The sequence below is a fragment of the Tachypleus tridentatus genome, chromosome 3 (assembly GCF_004210375.1).
Source record: "Tachypleus tridentatus isolate NWPU-2018 chromosome 3, ASM421037v1, whole genome shotgun sequence".
In the NCBI taxonomy this organism is placed as follows: domain Eukaryota; kingdom Metazoa; phylum Arthropoda; class Merostomata; order Xiphosura; family Limulidae; genus Tachypleus; species Tachypleus tridentatus.
In genome coordinates this window covers 107,172,354-107,198,655 of record NC_134827.1, presented here as the reverse complement: position 1 = coordinate 107,198,655, position 26,302 = coordinate 107,172,354, and the positions used below count along the sequence as shown (strand labels likewise).

Here is a 26,302-nt window from a genome sequence, read left to right as displayed (position 1 = left end):
AGTTTACGCTCTAATATCTGGACAAAATAACTATAACAAAATGATTCCAGTAGATGTTATACAACAGATAACCATAGACAGTTACAAAGACATTAGAGAAATGGTAAATTATTTAAAGTAATCAGACAAAGGGATCGCAATGATCAGTCCACACAAGGGTAAGTAAGAACACCCACAGACCACAGTTTACTAAACAGAAGTAAAATTTCTAGTTACCCATGCTGGTTAGAACAAACACAGGTACAGATCACAAACCAGTTACTAATATCCGAATTACAATAACAATAGAACAATGGTAAAATGTTTTTAGCATTCGGACAGAGAGGTCGCAACAACCAGTCCACATAAAATTGAAGAACTGATGGACCGATGACCCCAGTTTTTACTCACGGTGGTATTTTTTTTTAGAAATTCAGTATGCTAAAGGAGGCAAACCAAAAACAACGTCTTTCCTGGTGGCTGAGCGGTAAACTTCAAGGGTTATAACATTAAAATGTGAGGTTTGATCCCTAGGTGGATACAGCACATATAGCCAACTGTGCAGACTTATTAACTACTTAACAAAACAAGCCGTTAAATTCTTAAGTAAACCTTAAGGTGATTTAAAATCCGTCTACTTACTTTCTTAATAGTTTTTTAAAACTGTCAATGAGTATCGAATGAAACTCAACCAATCAAAATAGAGCGAGAGAAATAACTAGGTCAAGGGTGAAGTCAGACATTTAACTCAATGTAATAACGTTACTATAGATACAGATATATGAGGAAAAGAACGAAGTCAAACATCTTTTTCTCAATGCCAATGTTACTACAGATACACAAACATTCGTTTCTGACAGTCCAGATGTACAATGAACGTCACCTCAGCACAAAACCCCTAGAACATTACGCATGCTGACCGAGACCTCCAGAACTCCCACCATAAAAAAAAACAAACTATAGATATTGAGTACGTTAAAAGTTTTGTGCATTTTTACAGTTCGTTACCTAAAAACTTCATACAGCTCCCGGGGGTCCCCGGTCCCCAGTTTAGGAACCCCTGATCTAACCCATACTGTTCCTACTTCGTATCATCTATCTTAGGAAATAATGTTATTACGTTAGTCCTGTAATGTGAAATTAAATAGCTTATATATTTAAAAACTGAAAGGATATTAAACAAAATCAGTTTGTATGTGGCCCGGCATGGCCAGGTTGGTTAAGGCGTGCGACTCGTAATCTGAGGGTCGCGGGTTCGTATCCCCGTCGCGCCAAACATGCTCGCCCTTCCAGCTGTGTGGCGTTATAATGTGACGGTCAATCCCACTATTCGTTGGTTAAAGAGTAGCCCAAGAGTTGGCGGTGGGTGGTGATGACTAGCTGCCTTCTCTCTAGTCTTACACAGCTAAATTAGGGACGGCTAGCGCAGATAGCCCTCGAGTAGCTTTGCGCGAAATTCAAAAACAAAACAAATAGTTTTATAATAGGTACAACATTAATATCAGTAGATTACGACACGTTAGGCGTTATTTGTCACTGTGCATTTTTAATCGTAGAAAGTTTTATACATTGCGACAGAAAACAACTCAAAAACTGCCACAAACTAAGCTACACAGCTCGTTAAAACTAAACATATCAAGAAATTCGCCAGCAATAATTGGTAGTTGACCATAAGATGTTCAACCTTTTAACATTCTGGTTTTAAGAACATCCGAAACACACGTTTGATTTATATGCAGTATCAATTATTATAATCAAAATTTATTATATTACTTAAGGACAAATTAAACCTAAACACATTTACAAATTACTTATAAAATGTATAATTATGTTTACCAAAGACCGGTTTAATAGAAAGGTAAGTGGCTAAACACGTCGGTAACTCCGATATTTTGTTCTGTTTTCTCTCGTCGAGCTGTGCTCACAGAGACAAATCAATTTACATATAAAACTAACGTCTACTAAGTTCGCAAAACTAAACCTTAAAGTAACTTCAATTTTTTTTTTAATTTAAAGAAATGGGTGGATAAAATCAAGTTTGAAAACCTTCGAAGTGAGACACAGATATACTTGCTAAAGTGATAGTTTACAATAAATCAAAATATTCTATCATTGTAGTGTTTTATATGCGTTTACGATTGATAATAGTAGGGACTTTTTCCAGGGTCGATATCATGCAATCCTACCGATTTGTGACATGCGGTTTGTTTAAGCGCAAGTATACACAATACACAGTCTGCGCTCAGCATCGTAGTTTTCTTTAACTCAGAGATTCATTCGCTTGACATTTATTTATTATCGTTTAAAGGGAAAATATCATAGAAAGTAGAAAGCTGTTGTTGCCAAAGGGGCAACGTGTCTTGCCAAGTGTTGTTTTCTAATCCAATGACAACAGAACGCGTGGAACATGTTAAAGTGTAACCCTGCGATTTAAACTAAAAATAAATGGTGACTTTTAGTTTCTCGACCAGGAAGTTTAAAAAAAAAAACAGCGACCAGTGATTTGTTCTGAAACAAAGGATGCAAAATTCAAGAAACTACTACTAATTATATGAATTTGTGATTGAAATTAAGGTAGTTTATGTCACAAGATGACAGCCACACTATTCCTCAGAAATATCCAGTACCCGACGAGACCTTTCGTATACTACCAAAACTCAATAGGCTGGCCGGAATACCACAAACAGATACTATTTAAATCACAACCTTAGGATACAGCTGTTACGATGCGAACTAAACAACGCACTCTAATCTAGTAAGTGAGATGCAATTATTATCAATTAATTTAATTAATTAAACATATCAGAAGTAGAATAAAAATTATGAACACAAAGTTATTTATTTTTACTGGAATTAACGTTAAACTGTCAGGCTTAATGCGACGACATAATAATCATACGTAATACGTCGTTTCACCAAAGAGTCGTGCTAGGTTACCAGTTATGGTTGGTTAAACGTTCACAATTTCTAATTCATTAGAAAAATTAATTATGATAATTTTAGACAGCTGTACTATAAGGTTATGTATCTACTTACCACTTAGGCTATTAAATCACGAATGTTGTATCACCATCAATCTATATTAGATACATGTATTGAATATCTCACTCTCTGCGTATGGAAACACACACGGTACTAAATGAAAATGCCACTCCACGTGCCCTGCGACTCACGTGCCAAATCGCTATCTTTCACAGCGACCCCTACAAGCCGAATTTCTTTACATCTACGTATTACTCCAAACATCTTCGTCCCTTAGTGGCTCAGCGGTATGTCTGCGGACTTACAACGCTAAAAACCGGGTTTCGATACCCGCGGTGGGCAGAGCATAGATAGCCCATTGTGTAGTTTCGTGCATAATTCAACAACAACAACAACAACCAAACATTTTTGTAATATTACTAACAACACGAACATACATGAACGAAATTATGATTGTAAGGAACATAATATTTTGTAATTTGCTGATAATAGTTTAATTAGAAATGAATAACAAATGAAATATAAATCATTATTATGGACGACTCTCAACTAGAAGCCCAAGGATTAGTATTTTTGCATTTTTTGCAAAGCCACTAAATCTGTTGTCCCAAAGTTTCAAATATGATCTGGTGGTTAAGATCTCCAGCTGGTAGTTTGCGGGTTATGGGATCAGATCCCTTTATTGAACATGTTTACCCTTCCAGCCATAAGGGAGGTATTATGTGAAGGTCATTATTCTATTAGAGCAGTCCAAGATTTGGCGGTAGGTAAAATTTATTATCTGTCTTCCTTCCATTTTTTTACTTCTGAATTAGGTACGAGTATCCGAGATAGCCTTCATGTGGCTTTTCGCTAAATTCAACAAACAAACAAATGAGCCGCGAGTATTTTCAAGGTTATAAGTTCTCAAACGTATTTGTGAGCCACTGTGGGCTTATATACGAGTACTTAACGAGTTTGGTAAGAGACGTAGACATTCTAAAGAAATGGGAACACAAGTTGGTATTATTTACTTCAATGACACCTTATGCACGTGTCGATGACAGGTTAAAAGGTCATGACAGTGACTCCTAGGATCCGACGTAATCACCCATGTTCATAGTTTTGGATTATTGGTTTGGTGTGTTTTGAATTTCGCGCACAGCTACACGAGGACTATTTGCGCTAGCCGTCCCTAATTTAGCAGTCTAAGACGAGAGGAAAGGCAGCTAGTTATCAACACCCACCGCCAACTCTTGGGTTACTCTTTTACCAATGAATAGGGAGATTAACCGTCATATTATACCTCCCTCACGTCTGAAAAGGAGAGAATGTTTCGTGGGACAGGGATTCGAACCCGCGATCCTCAGATTGTGGATCTAACCACCCGTCCACGCCAGGCATATTTCCGTGACTAGCATACTAAGTGTTAAAACAATTCTTATATCCACCTCTTATAACCATCTGGTTATGCCAAGTATCGAATTATTGACGAAAGGAACGACAGACAGCCAGTAAGAACTGTTCCCAAATCATCAGGATGTCTTCCATTGAACCACGTCTCGAGCCTCAAATCCTACGACCGCACAATCCGGCACTTAAAATGAAATAACAAAAAACAAAATCAGTATACTCAGGATACCAACAAACAAAGAATTTCAAGTTTTGTACGTAAAACAAAAAAATGAACTAATGTTTAAATCACTGTTCAGAACTTAACATGTACGTAATATCCTATAAATTCTGAGGTATATGTACACGTCCTGACGGAAAGAAAACCGAGAAACTGTAGATTTCGCAACCAACTTGGTTGCTTGTCAGAACCGATAACAAGGTCGGCTTAACTCGCTGTCAATATGTCACTTCGACCGTTCTACTAGAAGCAAAACCAACTCCATTCAGTACGACGTGTTACCAGCCTTTCGAGCACGTGATTATCTGTGTCACACAACTGCTCCACCTTAGCAAAATTTCCTCGTGATTTGGTAGAGAACCTGGACATACAACACATAAAAGGTAAACCAAGAGATTTTGTTTCTAAGGGTCTGAGAATAGCTCAGCCAGTATACCGTGCGCAAAGAAATGCGTGTAGTGTTACATTGTTTTCTGTAGCAACGACCACATGCAGTATACAAAGTAGTTGCAATCATATAACAAAGAAACACGTGCCTATTTTTGGGCGAGCCCAGTTTTTAAACGATTAAGTATTATTTGCTGCTGCCGACGAGACATTTCGCCTATTAACAGAACTCATTAAGCCAGCTGGAGTACTACAGACAGGTGAAACATCAATTTCAAGAACAAATGTTACAGTGCGAACAATATTAAATACGTTACAATGACGCCTATTGCTACATGTTTCAACTCCACATCACACTTTCTAACAATAATACCTCTTGCTACATGTTCCAACTCCACATCACACTTTCTAACAATAATACATGTTGCTACATGTTCCAACTCCACATCACACTTTCTAACAATAATACCTGTTGCTACATGTTCCAACTCCACATCACACTTTCTAACAATAATACCTGATGCTACAGGTCCCAACTCCACATCACACTTTCTAACAATAATACCTCTTGCTACATGTTCCAACTCCACATCACACTTTCTAACAATAATACCTGTTGCTACATGTTTCCAACTCCACATCACGCTTTCTAACAATAATACCTGTTGCTACATGTTCCAACTCCACATCACACTTTCTAACAATAATACCTGATGCTACAGGTCCCAACTCCACATCACACTTTCTAACAATAATACCTGTTGCTACATGTTCCAACTCCACATCACACTTTCTAACAATAATACCTGTTGCTACATGTTCCAACTCCACATCACACTTTCTAACAATAATACATGTTGCTACATGTTCCAACTCCACATCACACTTTCTAACAATAATACCTGTTGCTACATGTTCCAACTCCACATCACACTTTATAACAATAATACCTGTTGCTGCATGTTCCAACTTCACATCACACTTTCTAACAATAATACATGTCGCTACATGTTCCAACTCCACATCACACTTTCTAACAATAATACATGTTGCTAAATGTTCCAACTCCACATCACACTTTCTAACAATACCTGATGCTACAGGTCCCAACTCCACATCACACTTTATAACAATAATACCTGTTGCTACATGTTCCAACTCCACATCACACTTTATGACAATAATACATGTTGCTACATGTTCCAACTCCACATCACACTTTCTAACAATAATACATGTTGCTACATGTTCCAACTCCACATCACACTTTCTAACAATAATACCTGTTGCTACATGTTCCAACTCCACATCACACTTTCTAACAATAATACCTGATGCTACAGGTCCCAACTCCACATCACACATTTTAACAATAATACCTGTTGCTACATGTTTTAACTCCACATCACACTTTCTAACAATAATACCTGATGCTACAGGTCCCAACTCCACATCACACATTTTAACAATAATACCTGTTGCTACATGTTCCAACTCCACATCACACTTTCTAACAATAATACCTGTTGCTACATGTTCCAACTCCACATCACACTTTCTAACAATAATACCTGATGCTACAGGTCCCAACTCCACATCACACTTTATAACAATAATACCAGTTGCTACATGTTCCAACTCCACATCACACTTTATGACAATAATACATGTTGCTACGTGTTCCAACTCCACATCACACTTTCTAACAATAATACATGTTGCTACATGTTCCAACTCCACATCACACTTTCTAACAATAATACCTGATGCTACAGGTCCCAACTCCACATCACACTTTATAACAATAATACCTGTTGCTACATGTTCCAACTCCACATCACACTTTATAACAATAATACCTGTTGCTACATGTTCCAACTCCACATCACACTTTATGACAATAATACATGTTGCTACATGTTCTAACTCCACATCACACTTTCTAACAATAATACATGTTGCTACATGTTCCAACTCCACATCACACTTTCTAACAATAATACCTGATGCTACAGGTCCCAACTCCACATCACACATTTTAACAATAATACCTGTTGCTACATGTTCCAACTCCACATCACACTTTATAAGAATAATACCTGATACTACAGGTCCCAACTCCACATCACACTTTCTAACAATAATACCTGATGCTACAGGTCCCAACTCCACATCACACATTTTAACAATAATACATGTTGCTACATGTTCCAACTCCACATCACACTTTATAACAATAATACCTGATGCTACAGGTCCCAACTCCACATCACACATTTTAACAATAATACCTGTTGCTACATGTTCCAACTCCACATCACACTTTCTAACAATAATACCTGATGCTACAGGTCCCAACTCCACATCACACATTTTAACAATAATACCTGTTGCAACATGTTCCAACTCCACATCACACTTTCTAACAATAATACCTGATGCTACAGGTCCCAACTCCACATCACACTTTATAACAATAATACATGTTGCTACATGTTCCAACTCCACATCACACTTTCTAACAATAATACATGTTGCTACATGTTCCAACTCCATATTACACTTTCTAACAATAATACCTGATGCTACAGGTCCCAACTCCACATCACACTTTATAACAATAATACCTGTTGCTACATGTTCCAACTCCACATCACACTTTATAACAATAATACCTGTTGCTACATGTTCCAACTCCACATCACACATTATGACAATAATACATGTTGCTACATGTTCCAACTCCACATCACACTTTCTAACAATAATACATGTTGCTACATGTTCCAACTCCACATCACACTTTCTAACAATAATACCTGATGCTACATGTTCCAACTCCACATCACACTTTCTAACAATTATACATGTTGCTACATGTTCCAACTCCATATCACACTTTCTAACAATAATACATGTTGCTATATGTTCCAACTCCACATCACACTTTCTAACAATAATACCTGTTGCTACATGTTCCAACTTCACATCACACATTTTAAGAATAATACCTGTTGATACATGTTCCAACTTCACATCACACTTTATAACAATAATACATGTTGCTACATGTTCCAACTCCACATCACACTTTCTAACAATAATACATGTTGCTACATGTTCCAACTCCACATCACACTTTCTAACAATAATACCTGATGCTACAGGTCCCAACTCCACATCACACTTTCTAACAATAATACATGTTGCTACATGTTCCAACTCCACATCACACTTTCTAACAATAATACATGTTGCTACATGTTCCAACTCCACATCACACTTTCTAACAATAATACATGTTGCTACATGTTCCAACTCCACATCACACTTTCTAACAATAATACATGTTGCTACATGTTCGAACTCCACATCACACATTTTAACAATAATACCTGTTGCTACATGTTCCAACTTCACATCACACTTTGTAACAATAATACATGTTGCTACATGTTCCAACTCCACATCACACTTTCTAACAATAATACATGTTGCTACATGTTCCAACTCCACATCACACTTTCTAACAATAATACATGTTGCTACATGTTCCAACTCCACATCACACTTTCTAACAATAATACATGTTGCTACATGTTCCAACTCCACATCACACATTTTAACAATAATACCTGTTGCTACATGTTCCAACTTCACATCACACTTTATAACAATAATACATGTTGCTACATGTTCCAACTCCACATCACACTTTCTAACAATAATACCTGTTGCTACATGTTCCAACTCCACATCACACTTTCTAACAATAATACATGTTGCTACATGTTCGAACTCCACATCACACATTTTAACAATAATACCTGTTGCTACATGTTCCAACTTCACATCACACTTTATAACAATAATACATGTTGCTACATGTTCCAACTCCACATCACACTTTCTAACAATAATACATGTTGCTACATGTTCCAACTCCACATCACACTTTCTAACAATAATACATGTTGCTACATGTTCCAACTCCACATCACACTTTCTAACAATAATACATGTTGCTACATGTTCCAACTCCACATGACACTTTCTAACAATAATACCTGATGCTACAGGTCCCAACTCCACATCACACTTTATAACAATAATACATGTTGCTACATGTTCCAACTCCACATCACACTTTCTAACAATAATACATGTTGCTACATGTTCCAACTCCACATCACACTTTCTAACAATAATACATGTTGCTACATGTTCCAACTCCACATCACACTTTCTAACAATAATACCTGATGCTACAGGTCCCAACTCCACATCACACATTTTAACAATAATACCTGTTGCTACATGTTTTAACTCCACATCACACTTTCTAACAATAATACCTGATGCTACAGGTCCCAACTCCACATCACACATTTTAACAATAATACCTGTTGCTACATGTTCCAACTCCACATCACACTTTCTAACAATAATACCTGATGCTACAGGTCCCAACTCCACATCACACATTTTAACAATAATACCTGTTGCTACATGTTCCAACTCCACATCACACTTTCTAACAATAATACCTGATGCTACAGGTCCCAACTCCACATCACACTTTATAACAATAATACATGTTGCTACATGTTCCAACTCCACATCACACATTTTAACAATAATACCTGTTGCTACATGTTCCAACTCCACATCACACTTTCTAACAATAATACCTGATGCTACAGGTCCCAACTCCACATCACACATTTTAACAATAATACCTGTTGCTACATGTTCCAACTCCACATCACACTTTCTAACAATAATACCTGATGCTACATGTCCCAACTCTACATCACACTTTATAACAATAATACATGTTGCTACATGTTCCAACTCCACATCACACTTTTAACAATAATGCCTGATGCTACAGGTCCCAACTCCACATCACACACGTTTTAACAATAATACCTGTTGCTACATGTTCCAACTCCACATCACACTTTCTAACAATGTACCTGATGCTACATGTTCCAACTCCACATCACACTTTATAACAATAATACATGTTGCTACATGTTCCAACTCCACATCACACTTTCTAACAATAATACCTGTTGCTGCATGTTCCAACTCCACATCACACTTTCTAACAATAATACCTGTTGCTACATGTTCCAACTCCACATCACACTTTCTAACAATAATACCTGTTGCTACATGTTCCAACTCCACATCACACTTTCTAACAATAATACCTGTTGCTACATGTTCCAACTCCACATCACACTTTATAACAATAATACATGTTGCTACATGTTCCAACTCCACATCACACTTTCTAACAATAATACCTGTTGCTGCGTGTTCCAACTCCACATCACACTTTATAACAATAATACATGTTGCTACATGTTCCAACTTCACATCACACTTTCTAACAATAATACCTGTTGCTACATGTTCCAACTCCACATCACACTTTATAACAATAATACATGTTGCTACATGTTCCAACTCCACATCACACTTTCTAACAATAATACCTGTTGCTACATGTTCCAACTTCACATCACACTTTCTAACAATAATACATGTTGCTACATGTTCCAACTCCACATCACACTTTCTAACAATAATACATGTTGGTACAGGTCCCAACTCCACATCACACTTTATGACAATAATACATGTTGCTACATGTTCCAACTCCACATCACACTTTCTAACAATAATACATGTTGCTACATGTTCCAACTCCACATCACACTTTCTAACAATAATACCTGATGCTACAGGTCCCAACTCCACATCACACTTTATAACAATAATACGTGTTGCTACATGTTCCAACTCCACATCACACTTTATAACAATAATACCTGTTGCTACATGTTCCAACTCCACATCACACTTTATGACAATAATACATGTTGCTACATGTTCCAACTCCACATCACACTTTCTAACAATAATACATGTTGCTACATGTTCCAACTCCACATCACACTTTCTAACAATAATACCTGTTGCTACATGTCCCAACTCCACATCACACATTTTAACAATAATACCTGTTGCTACATGTTCCAACTCCACATCACACTTTATAAGAATAATACCTGATACTACAGGTCCCAACTCCACATCACACATTTTAACAATAATACCTGTTGCTACATGTTCCAACTCCACATCACACTTTCTAACAATAATACCTGATGCTACAGGTCCCAACTCCACATCACACTTTATAACAATAATACCAGTTGCTACATGTTCCAACTCCACATCACACTTTATAACAATAATACCTGTTGCTACATGTTCCAACTCCACATCACACATTATGACAATAATACATGTTGCTACATGTTCCAACTCCACATCACACTTTCTAACAATAATACATGTTGCTACATGTTCCAACTCCACATCACACTTTCTAACAATAATACCTGATGCTACAGGTCCCAACTCCACATCACACTTTATAACAATAATACCTGATGCTACAGGTCCCAACTCCACATCACACTTTATAACAATAATACCTGTTGCTACATGTTCCAACTCCACATCACACTTTATGACAATAATACATGTTGCTACATGTTCCAACTCCACATCACACTTTCTAACAATAATACATGTTGCTACATGTTCCAACTCCACATCACACTTTCTAACAATAATACCTGATGCTACAGGTCCCAACTCCACATCACACATTTTAACAATAATACATGTTGCTACATGTTCCAACTCCACATCACACTTTATAACAATAATACCTGATGCTACAGGTCCCAACTCCACATCACACATTTTAACAATAATACCTGTTGCTACATGTTCCAACTCCACATCACACTTTCTAACAATAATACCTGATGCTACAGGTCCCAACTCCACATCACACATTTTAACAATAATACCTGTTGCAACATGTTCCAACTCCACATCACACTTTATAACAATAATACATGTTGCTACATGTTCCAACTCCACATCACACTTTCTAACAATAATACATGTTGCTACATGTTCCAACTCCATATTACACTTTCTAACAATAATACCTGATGCTACAGGTCCCAACTCCACATCACACTTTATAACAATAATACCTGTTGCTACATGTTCCAACTCCACATCACACATTTTAACAATAATACCTGTTGCTACATGTTCCAACTCCACATCACACTTTCTAACAATAATACCTGATTGCTACATGTCCCAACTCCACATCACACTTTATAACAATAATACATGTTGCTGCATGTTCCATCTCCACATCACACATTTTAACAATAATACCTGTTGCTACATGTTCCAACTCCACATCACACTTTCTAACACAATACCTGATGCTGCGGGTCCCAACTCCACATCACACATTTTAACAATAATACCTGTTGCTACATGTTCCAACTCCACATCACACTTTCTAACAATAATACCTGATGCTACAGGTCCCAACTCCACATCACACTTTATAACAATAATACATGTTGCTACATGTTCCAACTCCACATCACACATTTTAACAATAATACCTGATGCTACAGGTCCCAACTCCACATCACACATTTTAACAATAATACCTGTTGCTACATGTTCCAACTCCACATCACACTTTCTAACAATAATACCTGATGCTACAGGTCCCAACTCCACATCACACTTTCTAACAATAATACCTGTTGCTACATGTTCCAACTCCACATCACACTTTCTAACAATAATACCTGTTGCTACATGTTCCAACTCCACATCACACTTTCTAACAATAATACCTGTTTGCTGCATGTTCCAACTCCACATCACACTTTCTAACAATAATACCTGTTGCTACATGTTCCAACTCCACATCACACTTTATAACAATAATACATGTTGCTACATGTTCCAACTCCACATCACACTTTCTAACAATAATACCTGTTGCTACATGTTCCAACTCCACATCACACTTTATAACAATAATACATGTTGCTACATGTTCCAACTTCACATCACACTTTCTAACAATAATACCTGTTGCTACATGTTCCAACTCCACATCACACTTTATAACAATAATACATGTTGCTACATGTTCCAACTCCACATCACACTTTCTAACAATAATACCTGTTGCTACATGTTCCAACTTCACATCACACTTTCTAACAATAATACATGTTGCTACATGTTCCAACTCCACATCACACTTTCTAACAATAATACATGTTGCTACAGGTCCCAACTCCACATCACACTTTATGACAATAATACATGTTGCTACATGTTCCAACTCCACATCACACTTTCTAACAATAATACATGTTGCTACATGTTCCAACTCCACATCACACTTTCTAACAATAATACCTGATGCTACAGGTCCCAACTCCACATCACACTTTATAACAATAATACCTGTTGCTACATGTTCCAACTCCACATCACACTTTATAACAATAATACCTGTTGCTACATGTTCCAACTCCACATCACACTTTATGACAATAATACATGTTGCTACATGTTCTAACTCCACATCACACTTTCTAACAATAATACATGTTGCTACATGTTCCAACTCCACATCACACTTTCTAACAATAATACCTGATGCTACAGGTCCCAACTCCACATCACACATTTTAACAATAATACCTGTTGCTACATGTTCCAACTCCACATCACACTTTATAAGAATAATACCTGATGCTACAGGTCCCAACTCCACATCACACATTTTAACAATAATACCTGTTGCTACATGTTCCAACTCCACATCACACTTTCTAACAATAATACCTGATGCTACAGGTCCCAACTCCACATCACACTTTATAACAATAATACCAGTTGCTACATGTTCCAACTCCACATCACACTTTATAACAATAATACCAGTTGCTACATGTTCCAACTCCACATCACACTTTATAACAATAATACCTGTTGCTACATGTTCCAACTCCACATCACACATTATGACAATAATACATGTTGCTACATGTTCCAACTCCACATCACACTTTCTAACAATAATACATGTTGCTACATGTTCCAACTCCACATCACACTTTCTAACAATAATACCTGATGCTACAGGTCCCAACTCCACATCACACTTTATAACAATAATACCTGATGCTACAGGTCCCAACTCCACATCACACTTTATAACAATAATACCTGTTGCTACATGTTCCAACTCCACATCACACTTTATGACAATAATACATGTTGCTACATGTTCCAACTCCACATCACACTTTCTAACAATAATACATGTTAATACATGTTCCAACTCCACATCACACTTTATAACAATAATACCTGATGCTGCAGGTTCCCAACTCCACATCACACATTTTAACAATAATACGTGTTGCTGCGTGTTCCAACTCCACATCACGCTTTATAACAATAATACCTGATGCTACAGGTTCCCAACTCCACATCACACATTTTAACAATAATACCTGTTGCTACATGTTCCAACTCCACATCACACTTTCTAACAATAATACCTGATGCTACAGGTCCCAACTCCACATCACACATTTTAACAATAATACCTGTTGCAACATGTTCCAACTCCACATCACACTTTCTAACAATAATACCTGATGCTACAGGTCCCAACTCCACATCACACTTTATAACAATAATACATGTTGCTGCATGTTCCAGCTCCACATCACGCTTTCTAACAATAATACATGTTTGCTGCATGTTCCAACTCCATATTACGCTTTCTAACAATAATACCTGATGCTACAGGTCCCAACTCCACATCACACTTTATAACAATAATACCTGTTGCTACATGTTCCAACTCCACATCACACTTTATAACAATAATACCTGTTGCTACATGTTCCAACTCCACATCACACATTATGATGATAATACGTGTTGCTGCATGTTCCAACTCCACATCACGCTTTCTAACAATAATACGTGTTGCTGCGTGTTCCAACTCCACATCACGCTTTCTAACAATAATGCCTGATGCTACATGTTCCAACTCCACATCACACTTTCTAACAATTATACATGTTGCTACATGTTCCAACTCCATATCACACTTTCTAACAATAATACATGTTGCTATATGTTCCAACTCCACATCACACTTTCTAACAATAATACCTGTTGCTACATGTTCCAACTTCACATCACACATTTTAAGAATAATACCTGTTGCTACATGTTCCAACTTCACATCACGCTTTATAACAATAATACATGTTGCTACATGTTCCAACTCCACATCACGCTTTCTAACAATAATACATGTTGCTACGTGTTCCAACTCCACATCACACTTTCTAACAATAATACCTGATGCTACAGGTCCCAACTCTACATCACACTTTCTAACAATAATACATGTTGCTACATGTTTCCAACTCCACATCACGCTTTCTAACAATAATACATGTTGCTACGTGTTCCAACTCCACATCACACTTTCTAACAATAATACATGTTGCTACGTGTTCCAGCTCCACATCACACTTTCTAACAATAATACATGTTGCTACGTGTTTCGAACTCCACATCACACATTTTAACAATAATACCTGTTGCTACATGTTCCAACTTCACATCACACTTTGTAACAATAATACATGTTGCTACATGTTCCAACTCCACATGACACTTTCTAACAATAATACGTGTTGCTACATGTTCCAACTCCACATCACACTTTCTAACAATAATACATGTTGCTACGTGTTCCAACTCCACATCACGCTTTCTAACAATAATACATGTTTGCTACGTGTTTCGGACTCCACATCACACGTTTTAACAATAATACCTGTTGCTACGTGTTCCAACTTCACATCACACTTTATAACAATAATACGTGTTGCTACGTGTTCCAACTCCACATCACACTTTCTAACAATGTACCTGTTGCTACGTGTTCCAACTCCACATCACACTTTCTAACAATAATACATGTTGCTGCGTGTTCGGACTCCACATCACACATTTTAACAGTAATACCTGTTGCTACGTGTTTCCAACTTCACATCACGCTTTATAACAATAATACGTGTTGCTACATGTTCCAACTCCACATCACGCTTTCTAACAATAATACATGTTGCTACGTGTTCCAACTCCACATCACACTTTCTAACAATAATACATGTTGCTGCGTGTTCCAACTCCACATCACACTTTCTAACAATAATACATGTTGCTACATGTTCCAACTCCACATGACACTTTCTAACAATAATACCTGATGCTACAGGTCCCAACTCCACATCACACTTTATAACAATAATACATGTTGCTACGTGTTCCAACTCCACATCACACTTTCTAACAATAATACATGTTGCTACGTGTTCCAACTCCACATCACACTTTCTAACAATAATACATGTTTGCTACGTGTTCCAACTCCACATCACACTTTCTAACAATAATGCCTGATGCTACAGGTCCCAACTCCACATCACACGTTTTAACAATAATACCTGTTGCTACATGTTTTAACTCCACATCACACTTTCTAACAATAATACCTGATGCTACAGGTCCCAACTCCACATCACACGTTTTAACAATAATGCCTGTTTTTACATGTTCCAGCTCCACATCACGCTTTCTAACAATAATGCCTGATGCTACAGGTCCCAACTCCACATCCGCACGTTTTAACAATAATACCTGTTGCTACGTGTTCCAACTCCACATCACACTTTCTAACAATAATACCTGATGCTGCGGGTCCCAACTCCACATCACACTTTATAACAATAATACATGTTGCTACATGTTCCAACTCCACATCACACGTTTTAACAATAATACCTGTTGCTGCATGTTCCAACTCCACATCACACTCTGGCAATAATACCTGATGCTACAGGTCCCAACTCCACATCACACATTTTAACAGTAATACCTGTTTGCTACATGTTCCAACTCCACATCACACTTTCTAACAATAATACCTGATGCTACAGGTCCCAACTCCACATCACACTTTATAACAATAATACATGTTGCTACATGTTCCAACTCCACATCACACCTTTTAACAATAATACCTGTTGCTACATGTTCCAACTCCACATCACACTTTCTAACAATAATACCTGATGCTGCAGGTCCCAACTCCACATCACGCTTTATAACAATAATACATGTTGCTACGTGTTCCAACTCCACATCACACATTTTAACAATAATACCTGTTGCTACATGTTCCAACTCCACATCACACTTTCTAACAATAATACATGTTGCTACATGTTCCAACTCCACATCACACTTTCTAACAATAATACATGTTGCTACATGTTCCAACTCCACATCACACTTTCTAACAATAATACCTGATGCTACAGGTCCCAACTCCACATCACACTTTATAACAATAATACATGTTGCTACATGTTCCAACTCCACATCACACATTTTAACAATAATACAATAATATTGTTTATTAAAACAATAATAAAACTACAGGTTTTAGCGTTGCAAGTCCTCAGACATGCCGTTTGGACATATTAAAGAAACAATTCACCAAAAAACAAAACGAAAGGTTCGACTTTATAGACCATTATTAGTAAAGAAACGAACCTTCTGATTTCATCATAACCAAGAAAAACCAATATCTACCCAGTTTACTAACTGACCAGTTCTTAAACAGACGAACTTTGACATGTGATTCAAGTTGTGTATTATTACAGTTTAAAATAACTATTAACCGAATAAACGAATTATCTCAACTTGCAGTTTCTAGTCGTAGTAAACATAGAAAAACACGCACAACAGTTTTAGTTGTTTCAGAGAAATATTTGATTTATGAAGAGATTCTACAAGTTTCGCTATGTGTCGCCATCATCGGGAATAAGAGATAAAAAACTGGGTTTTAATTTATACACACACGTCCTTAACATCACTTCGACCTTGAATACGATTAGAAACAATTGCCATCAAGCCTACTTATAATTATCCGTATTTGACATTATTTACGGATGACGAAAACATTCATGTCTTTGAGCTGAAAAATTAAATAACATTTTTAATTATCAAACAGAATTATCATTTCAGAAGGTGAGAAAAACATTGGAAGTTTGACGGACGATAATGTGGAAAACGTTGGAAGTTTGGCGGACGATAATGTGGAAAACGTTGGAAGTTTGACGGACGATAATGTGGAAAACATTGGAAGTTTGACGGACGATAATGTGGAAAACATTGGAAGTTTGACGGACGATAATGTGGAAAACATTGGAAGTTTGACGGACGATAATGTGGAAAACATTGGAAGTTTGACGGACGATAATGTGGAAAACATTGGAAGTTTGGCAGACGATAATGTGGAAAACATTGGACGTTTGACGGACGATAATGTCAAAACCTAACATTGATCAGTTGCACATGAAAAAATAATTTAAATTTCAGACAACTGATGCAGCTGACAGAGATCGAAACTACACCAGTTTACGCTCTAATATCTGGACAAAATAACTATAACAAAATGATTCCAGTAGATGTTGAGTTATACAACAGGTAACCATAGACAGTTACAAAGACATTAGAGAAATGGTAAATTATTTAAAGTAATCAGACAAAGGGATCGCAATGATCAGTCCACACAAGGGTAAGTAAGAACACCCACAGACCACAGTTTACTAAACAGAAGTAAAATTTCTAGTTACCCATGCTGGTTAGAAGAAACACAGGTACAGATCACAAACCAGTTACTAATATCCGAATTACAATAACAATAGAACAATGGTAAAATGTTTTTAGCATTCGGACAGAGAGGTCGCAACAACCAGTCCACATAAAATTGAAGAACTGATGGGCCGATGACTCCAGTTTTTACTCACGGTGAGTAAAAACTGTGGTATTTTTTTTAGAAATTCAGTATGCTAAAGGAGGCAAACCAAAAACAACGTCTTTCCTGGTGGCTGAGCGGTAAACTTCAAGGGTTATAACATTAAAATGTGAGGCTTGATCCCTAGGTGGATACAGCGCATACAGCCAACTGTGCAGACTTATTAACTACTTAACAAAACAAGCCGTTAAATTCTTAAGTAAACCTTAAGGTGACTTAAAATCCGTCGACTTACTTTCTTAATAGTTTTTTAAAACTGTCAATGAGTATCGAATGAAACTCAACGAATCAAAATAGTGTGAGAGAAATAACTAGGTCAAGGGTGAAGTCAGACATTTAACTCAATGTTATAACGTTACTATAGATACAGATATATCAGGAAAAGAACGAAGTCAAACATCTTTTTCTCAATACCAATGTTACTACAGATACACAAACATTCGTTTCTGACAGTCCAGATGTACAATGAACGTCACCTCAGCACAAAACCCCCAGAACATTACACATGCTGACCGAGACCTCCAGAACTCCCACCATAAAAAAAAAAAACTATAGATATTGAGTACGTTAAAAGTTTTGTGCATTTTTACAGTTCGTTACCTAAAAACTTCATACAGCTCCCGGGGGTCCGCGGTCCCCAGTTTAGGAACCCCTGATCTAACCTATACTGTTCCTACTTCGTATCATCTATCTTAGGAAATAATGTTATTACGTTAGTCCTGTAATGTGAAATTAAATAGCTTATATATTTAAAAACTGAAAGGATATTAAACAAAATCAGTTTGTATGTGGCCGGCATGGCCAGGTTGGTTAAGGCGTGCGACTCGTAATCTGAGGGTCGCGGGTTCGCATCCCCGTCGCGCCAAACATGCTCGCCCTTCCAGCTGTGTGGCGTTATAATGTGACGGTCAATCCCACTATTCGTTGGTTAAAGAGTAGCCCAAGAGTTGGCGGTGGGTGGTGATGACTAGCTGCCTTCTCTCTAGTCTTACACAGCTAAATTAGGGACGGCTAGCGCAGATAGCCCTCGAGTAGCTTTGCGCGAAATTCAAAAACAAAACAAATAGTTTTATAATAGGTACAACATTAATATCAGTAGATTACGACACGTTAGGCGTTATTTGTCACTGTGCATTTTTAATCGTAGAAAGTTTTATACATTGCGACAGAAAACAACTCAAAAACTGCCACAAACTAAGCTACACAGCTCGTTAAAACTAAACATATCAAGAAATTCGCCAGCAATAATTGGTAGTTGACCATAAGATGTTCAACCTTTTAACATTCTGGTTTTAAGAACATCCGAAACACACGTTTGATTTATATGCAGTATCAATTATTATAATAAAATTTATTATATTACTTAAGGACAAATTAAACCTAAACACATTTACAAATTACTTATAAAATGTATAATTATGTTTACCAAAGACCGGTTTAATAGAAAGGTAAGTGGCTAAACACGTCGGTAACTCCGATATTTTGTTCTGTTTTCTCTCGTCGAGCTGTGCTCACAGAGACAAATCAATTTACATATAAAACTAACGTCTACTAAGTTCGCAAACTAAACCTTAAAGTAACTTCAATTTTTTTTTTTAAATTTAAAGAAATGGGTGGATAAAATCAAGTTTGAAAACCTTCGAAGTGAGACACAGATATACTTGCTAAAGTGATAGTTTACAATAAATCAAAATATTCTATCATTGTAGTGTTTTATATGCGTTTACGATTGATAATAGTAGGGACTTTTCCAGGGTCGATATCATGCAATCCTACCGATTTGTGACATGCGGTTTGTTTAAGCGCAAGTATACACAATACACAGTCAGCGCTCAGCATCGTAGTTTTCTTTAACTCAGAGATTCAATCGCTTGACATTTATTTATTATCGTTTAAAGGGAAAATATCATAGAAAGTAGAAAGCTGTTGTTGCCAAAAGGGGCAACGTGTCTTGCCAAGTGTTGTTTTCTAATCCAATGACAACAGAACGCGTGGAACATGTTAAAGTGTAACCCTGCGATTTAAACTAAAAAAAAATGGTGACTTTTAGTTTCTCGACCAGGAAGTTTAAAAAAAAAACAGCGACCAGTGATTTGTTCTGAAACAAAGGATGCAAAATTCAAGAAACTACTACTAATTATATGAATTTGTGATTGAAATTAAGGTAGTTTATGTCACAAGATGACAGCCACACTATTCCTCAGAAATATCCAGTACCCGACGAGACCTTTCGTATACTACCAAAACTCAATAGGCTGGCCGGAATACCACAAACAGATACTATTTAAATCACAACCTTAGGATACAGCTGTTACGATGCGAACTAAACAACGCACTCTAATCTAGTAAGTGAGATGCAATTATTATCAATTAATTTAATTAATTAAACATATCAGAAGTAGAATAAAAATTATGAACACAAAGTTATTTATTTTTACTGAATAAACGTTAAACTGTCAGGCTTAATGCGACGACATAATAATCATACGTAATACGTCGTTTCACCAAAGAGTCGTGCTAGGTTACCAGTTATGGTTGGTTAAACGTTCACAATTTCTAATTCATTAGAAAAATTAATTATGATAATTTTAGACAGCTGTACTATAAGGTTATGTATCTACTTACCACTTAGGCTATTAAATCACGAATGTTGTATTACCATCAATCTATATTAGATACATGTATTGAATATCTCACTCTCTGCGTATGGAAACACACACGGTACTAAATGAAAATGCCACTCCACGTGCCCTGCGACTCACGTGCCAAATCGCTATCTTTCACAGCGACCCCTACAAGCCGAATTTCTTTACATCTACGTATTACTCCAAACATCTTCGTCCCCTAGTGGCTCAGCGGTATGTCTGCGGACTTACAACGCTAAAAACCGGGTTTCGATACCCGCGGTGGGCAGAGCATAGATAGCCCATTGTGTAGTTTCGTGCATAATTCAACAACAACCAAACATTTTTGTAATATTACTAACAACACGAACATACATGAACGAAATTATGATTGTAAGGAACATAATATTTTGTAATTTGCTGATAATAGTTTAATTAGAAATGAATAACAAATGAAATATAAATCATTATTATGGACGACTCTCAACTAGAAGCCCAAGGATTAGTATTTTTGCATTTTTTGCAAAGCCACTAAATCTGTTGTCCCAAAGTTTCAAATATGATCTGGTGGTTAAGATCTCCAGCTGGTAGTTTGCGGGTTATGGGATCAGATCCCTTTATTGAACATGTTTACCCTTCCAGCCATAAGGGAGGTATTATGTGAAGGTCATTATTCTATTAGAGCAGTCCAAGATTTGGCGGTAGGTAAAATTTATTATCTGTCTTCCTTCCATTTTTTTACTTCTGAATTAGGTACGAGTATCCGAGATAGCCTTCATGTGGCTTTTCGCTAAATTCAACAAACAAACAAATGAGCCGCGAGTATTTTCAAGGTTATAAGTTCTCAGACGTATTTGTGAGCCACTGTGGGCTTATATACGAGTACTTAACGAGTTTGGTAAGAGACGTAGACATTCTAAAGAAATGGGAACACAAGTTGGTATTATTTACTTCAATGACACCTTATGCACGTGTCGATGACAGGTTAAAGGTCATGACAGTGACTCCTAGGATCCGACGTAATCACCCATGTTCATAGTTTTGGATTATTGGTTTGGTGTGTTTTGAATTTCGCGCACAGCTACACGAGGACTATTTGCGCTAGCCGTCCCTAATTTAGCAGTCTAAGACGAGAGGAAAGGCAGCTAGTTATCAACACCCACCGCCAACTCTTGGGTTACTCTTTTACCAATGAATAGGAGATTAACCGTCATATTATACCTCCCTCACGTCTGAAAAGGAGAGAATGTTTCGTGGGACAGGGATTCGAACCCGCGATCCTCAGATTGCGGGATCTAACCACCTGTCCACGCCAGGCATATTTCCGTGACTAGCATACTAAGTGTTAAAACAATTCTTATATCCACCTCTTATAACCATCTGGTTATGCCAAGTATCGAATTATTGACGAAAGGAACGACAGACAGCCAGTAAGAACTGTTCCCAAATCATCAGGATGTCTTCCATTGAACCACGTCTCGAGCCTCAAATCCTACGACCGCACAATCCGGCACTTAAAATGAAATAACAAAAAACAAAATCAGTATACTCAGGATACCAACAAACAAAGAATTTCAAGTTTTGTACGTAAAACAAAAAAATGAACTAATGTTTAAATCACTGTTCAGAACTTAACATGTACGTAATATCCTATAAATTCTGAGGTATATGTACACGTCCTGACGGAAAGAAAACCGAGAAACTGTAGATTTCGCAACCAACTTGGTTGCTTGTCAGAACCGATAACAAGGTCGGCTTAACTCGCTGTCAATATGTCACTTCGACCGTTCTACTAGAAGCAAAACCAACTCCATTCAGTACGACGTGTTACCAGCCTTTCGAGCACGTGATTATCTGTGTCACACAACTGCTCCACCTTAGCAAAATTTCCTCGTGATTTGGTAGAGAACCTGGACATACAACACATAAAAGGTAAACCAAGAGATTTTGTTTCTAAGGGTCTGAGAATAGCTCAGCCAGTATACCGTGCGCAAAGAAATGCGTGTAGTGTTACATTGTTTTCTGTAGCAACGACCACATGCAGTATACAAAGTAGTTGCAATCATATAACAAAGAAACACGTGCCTATTTTTGGGCGAGCCCAGTTTTTAAACGATTAAGTATTATTTGCTGCTGCCGACGAGACATTTCGCCTATTAACAGAACTCATTAAGCCAGCTGGAGTACTACAGACAGGTGAAACATCAATTTCAAGAACAAATGTTACAGTGCGAACAATATTAAATACGTTACAATGACGCCTATTGCTACATGTTTCAACTCCACATCACACTTTCTAACAATAATACCTCTTGCTACATGTTCCAACTCCACATCACACTTTCTAACAATAATACATGTTGCTACATGTTCCAACTCCACATCACACTTTCTAACAATAATACCTGTTGCTACATGTTCCAACTCCACATCACACTTTCTAACAATAATACCTGATGCTACAGGTCCCAACTCCACATCACACTTTCTAACAATACCTCTTGCTGCGTGTTCCAACTCCACATCACACTTTCTAACAATAATACCTGTTGCTACGTGGTTCCAACTCCACATCACACTTTCTAACAATAATACCTGTTGCTACATGTTCCAACTCCACATCACACTTTCTAACAATAATACCTGATGCTACAGGTCCCAACTCCACATCACACTTTCTAACAATAATACCTGTTGCTACATGTTCCAACTCCACATCACGCTTTCTAACAATGTACCTGTTTGCTACGTGTTCCAACTCCACATCACGCTTTCTAACAATAATACGTGTTTGCTACGTGTTCCAACTCCACATCACACTTTCTAACAATAATACCTGTTGCTACATGTTCCAACTCCACATCACACTTTATAACAATAATACCTGTTGCTACATGTTCCAACTTCACATCACACTTTCTAACAATAATACATGTCGCTACATGTTCCAACTCCACATCACACTTTCTAACAATAATACATGTTGCTATATGTTCCAACTCCACATCACACTTTCTAACAATAATACCTGTTGCTGCATGTTTCAACTCTAAATCACTTAATAAACGCTAGATCTAACATTCCCGTTACTGTAAGTAATGTTTACGTTACCACGTAAGCTTTTCTTATCCGCAGTTCAGTGTGGATTTATTTTCTTGGTTTACTGTATATTTTCAAGCTAGGGTCAAGTTTACTGCTAATATCGTACTGTAGGTAACCTCAGCTAGGGTCCTTTTTACCGCTGAAATGTCTGAGTGGGCAACCTCGAAAACTAACCTCTTTTAGACGACATCGGCTCTTGGGACAACGAACAGATATCAGCTTCTTTTAAGAATTCATAGGTCAGAGGTACATCTGGATTAATTCATAGGTCAGAGGTGCATCTGAATGACATGAAACCAATGGGGAGTACAAGGTTGACTTTCGTGTCCATCGACGAACTACCCTCTGACCAACCGTAAAAATAACAACAACAGAAATACCCTCTGACCAACCGTAAAAATAACAACAACAGAAATACCCTCTGACCAACCGTAAAAATAACAACAACAAAAATACCCTCTGACCAACCGTAAAAATAACAACAACAAAAATACCCTCTGATTCACCGTAAAAATAACAACAACAGAAATAACCTCTGACCAACCGTAAAAATAACAACAACAGAAATATCCTCTGAACAACCATAAAAATAACAACAAAAATACCCTCTGACCAACTATAAAAATAACAACAACAGAAATACCCTCTGACCAACCGTGAAAATAACAACAACAAAAATACTCTCTTTTAAGCATTTTCAAGAAGACTATGATTGGCCAGATGACACGTGCAAGAATAATTTATTCACAGAAGTATGGTCTAATTATTCACTTGTTCGAACTGCACTTCAGAGGATCCATGGTTCGCAATCCCTTTTCTGTATTGACTTAAAGAGACACTGAAGTGTATTGTTATCTTTTAAGATTGTTTCAAGTCAGACCTACATTCAGTGAGACACTGTCTCACGTAATAAGTTATCCTTTAATCTCTTCCAAACCAGAACTAGTCTTAATGAGAAACTAACTGGTCTAGTTATCCTTCAAGTTGTTCCAAGTCAGGCCTACTCTTAATATGAAACTAAAGGGTTGAGTTTTTCTTTAAGTTGTTCCAAGTCAGACCTAGTCTTAATGACACACCGATGGGTCGAGTTATTCTCTAAGATGTTCTAAGTCAGACCTAGTCTTAATAAGAAACTGACAGGTAGAGTTATCCTTCAGGTTGTTCCAACTCAGACCTAGTCTTAATAAGACTCTGATTGGTCGAGATTCTCTCTAGATTATTCAAGCCGGACCTAGTCTTAATGAAACACTGATGGGTCGAGTTATTCTATAAGTTGTTCCAATTCAGACCTAGTCTTAATTACACCCTGATGGGTAGAGATATCCTTCAGGTTGTTCCTAGTCGGACCTAGTCTTAATTACACCCTGACGGGTGAAGGTATCCTTCAGGTTATTCCAAGTCAGACCTAGTCTTAATTACACCCTAACGGGTGAAGGTATCCTTCAGGTTGTTCCAAGTCAGACCTAGTCTTAATTACACCCTGATGGGTCGAGGTATCCTTCAGGTTGTTCCAAGTCAGACCTAGTCTTAATTACACCCTGATGGGTCGAGGTATCCTTCAGGTTGTTCCAAGTCAGATTTAGTCTTAATTACACCCTGACGGGTAGAGGTATCCTTCAGGTTGTTCCAAGTCAGACCTAGTCTTAATTACACCCTGATGGGTAGAGGTATCCTTCAGGTTGTTCCAAGTCAGACCTAGTCTTAATTACACCCTGATGGGTCGAGGTATCCTTCATGTTGTTTCAAGTCAGATTTAGTCTTAATTACACC

At 37.3% G+C, this 26,302-nt stretch overlaps 1 protein-coding gene across 4 annotated transcripts in view; it reads right to left on the bottom strand.

The window, feature by feature from the left end:
* Nucleotides 1–21,511, bottom strand: part of LOC143247695 (uncharacterized) — a 39,430-nt gene extending 17,919 nt beyond the window's left edge. For 2 of the 4 annotated variants that reach the window (XM_076496093.1, XM_076496090.1), the window contains exon 1: nucleotides 3,016–3,168. The gene's annotated coding sequence lies outside the window, so the exon portion shown is untranslated. Of the gene's footprint in view, nucleotides 1–3,015; nucleotides 3,169–4,391; nucleotides 4,532–21,431 lie in introns of those variants that run through there. The other 2 variants (XM_076496092.1, XM_076496094.1) reach the window with 2 other exon arrangements.
* Nucleotides 21,512–26,302: the final 4,791 nt, after the last annotated feature.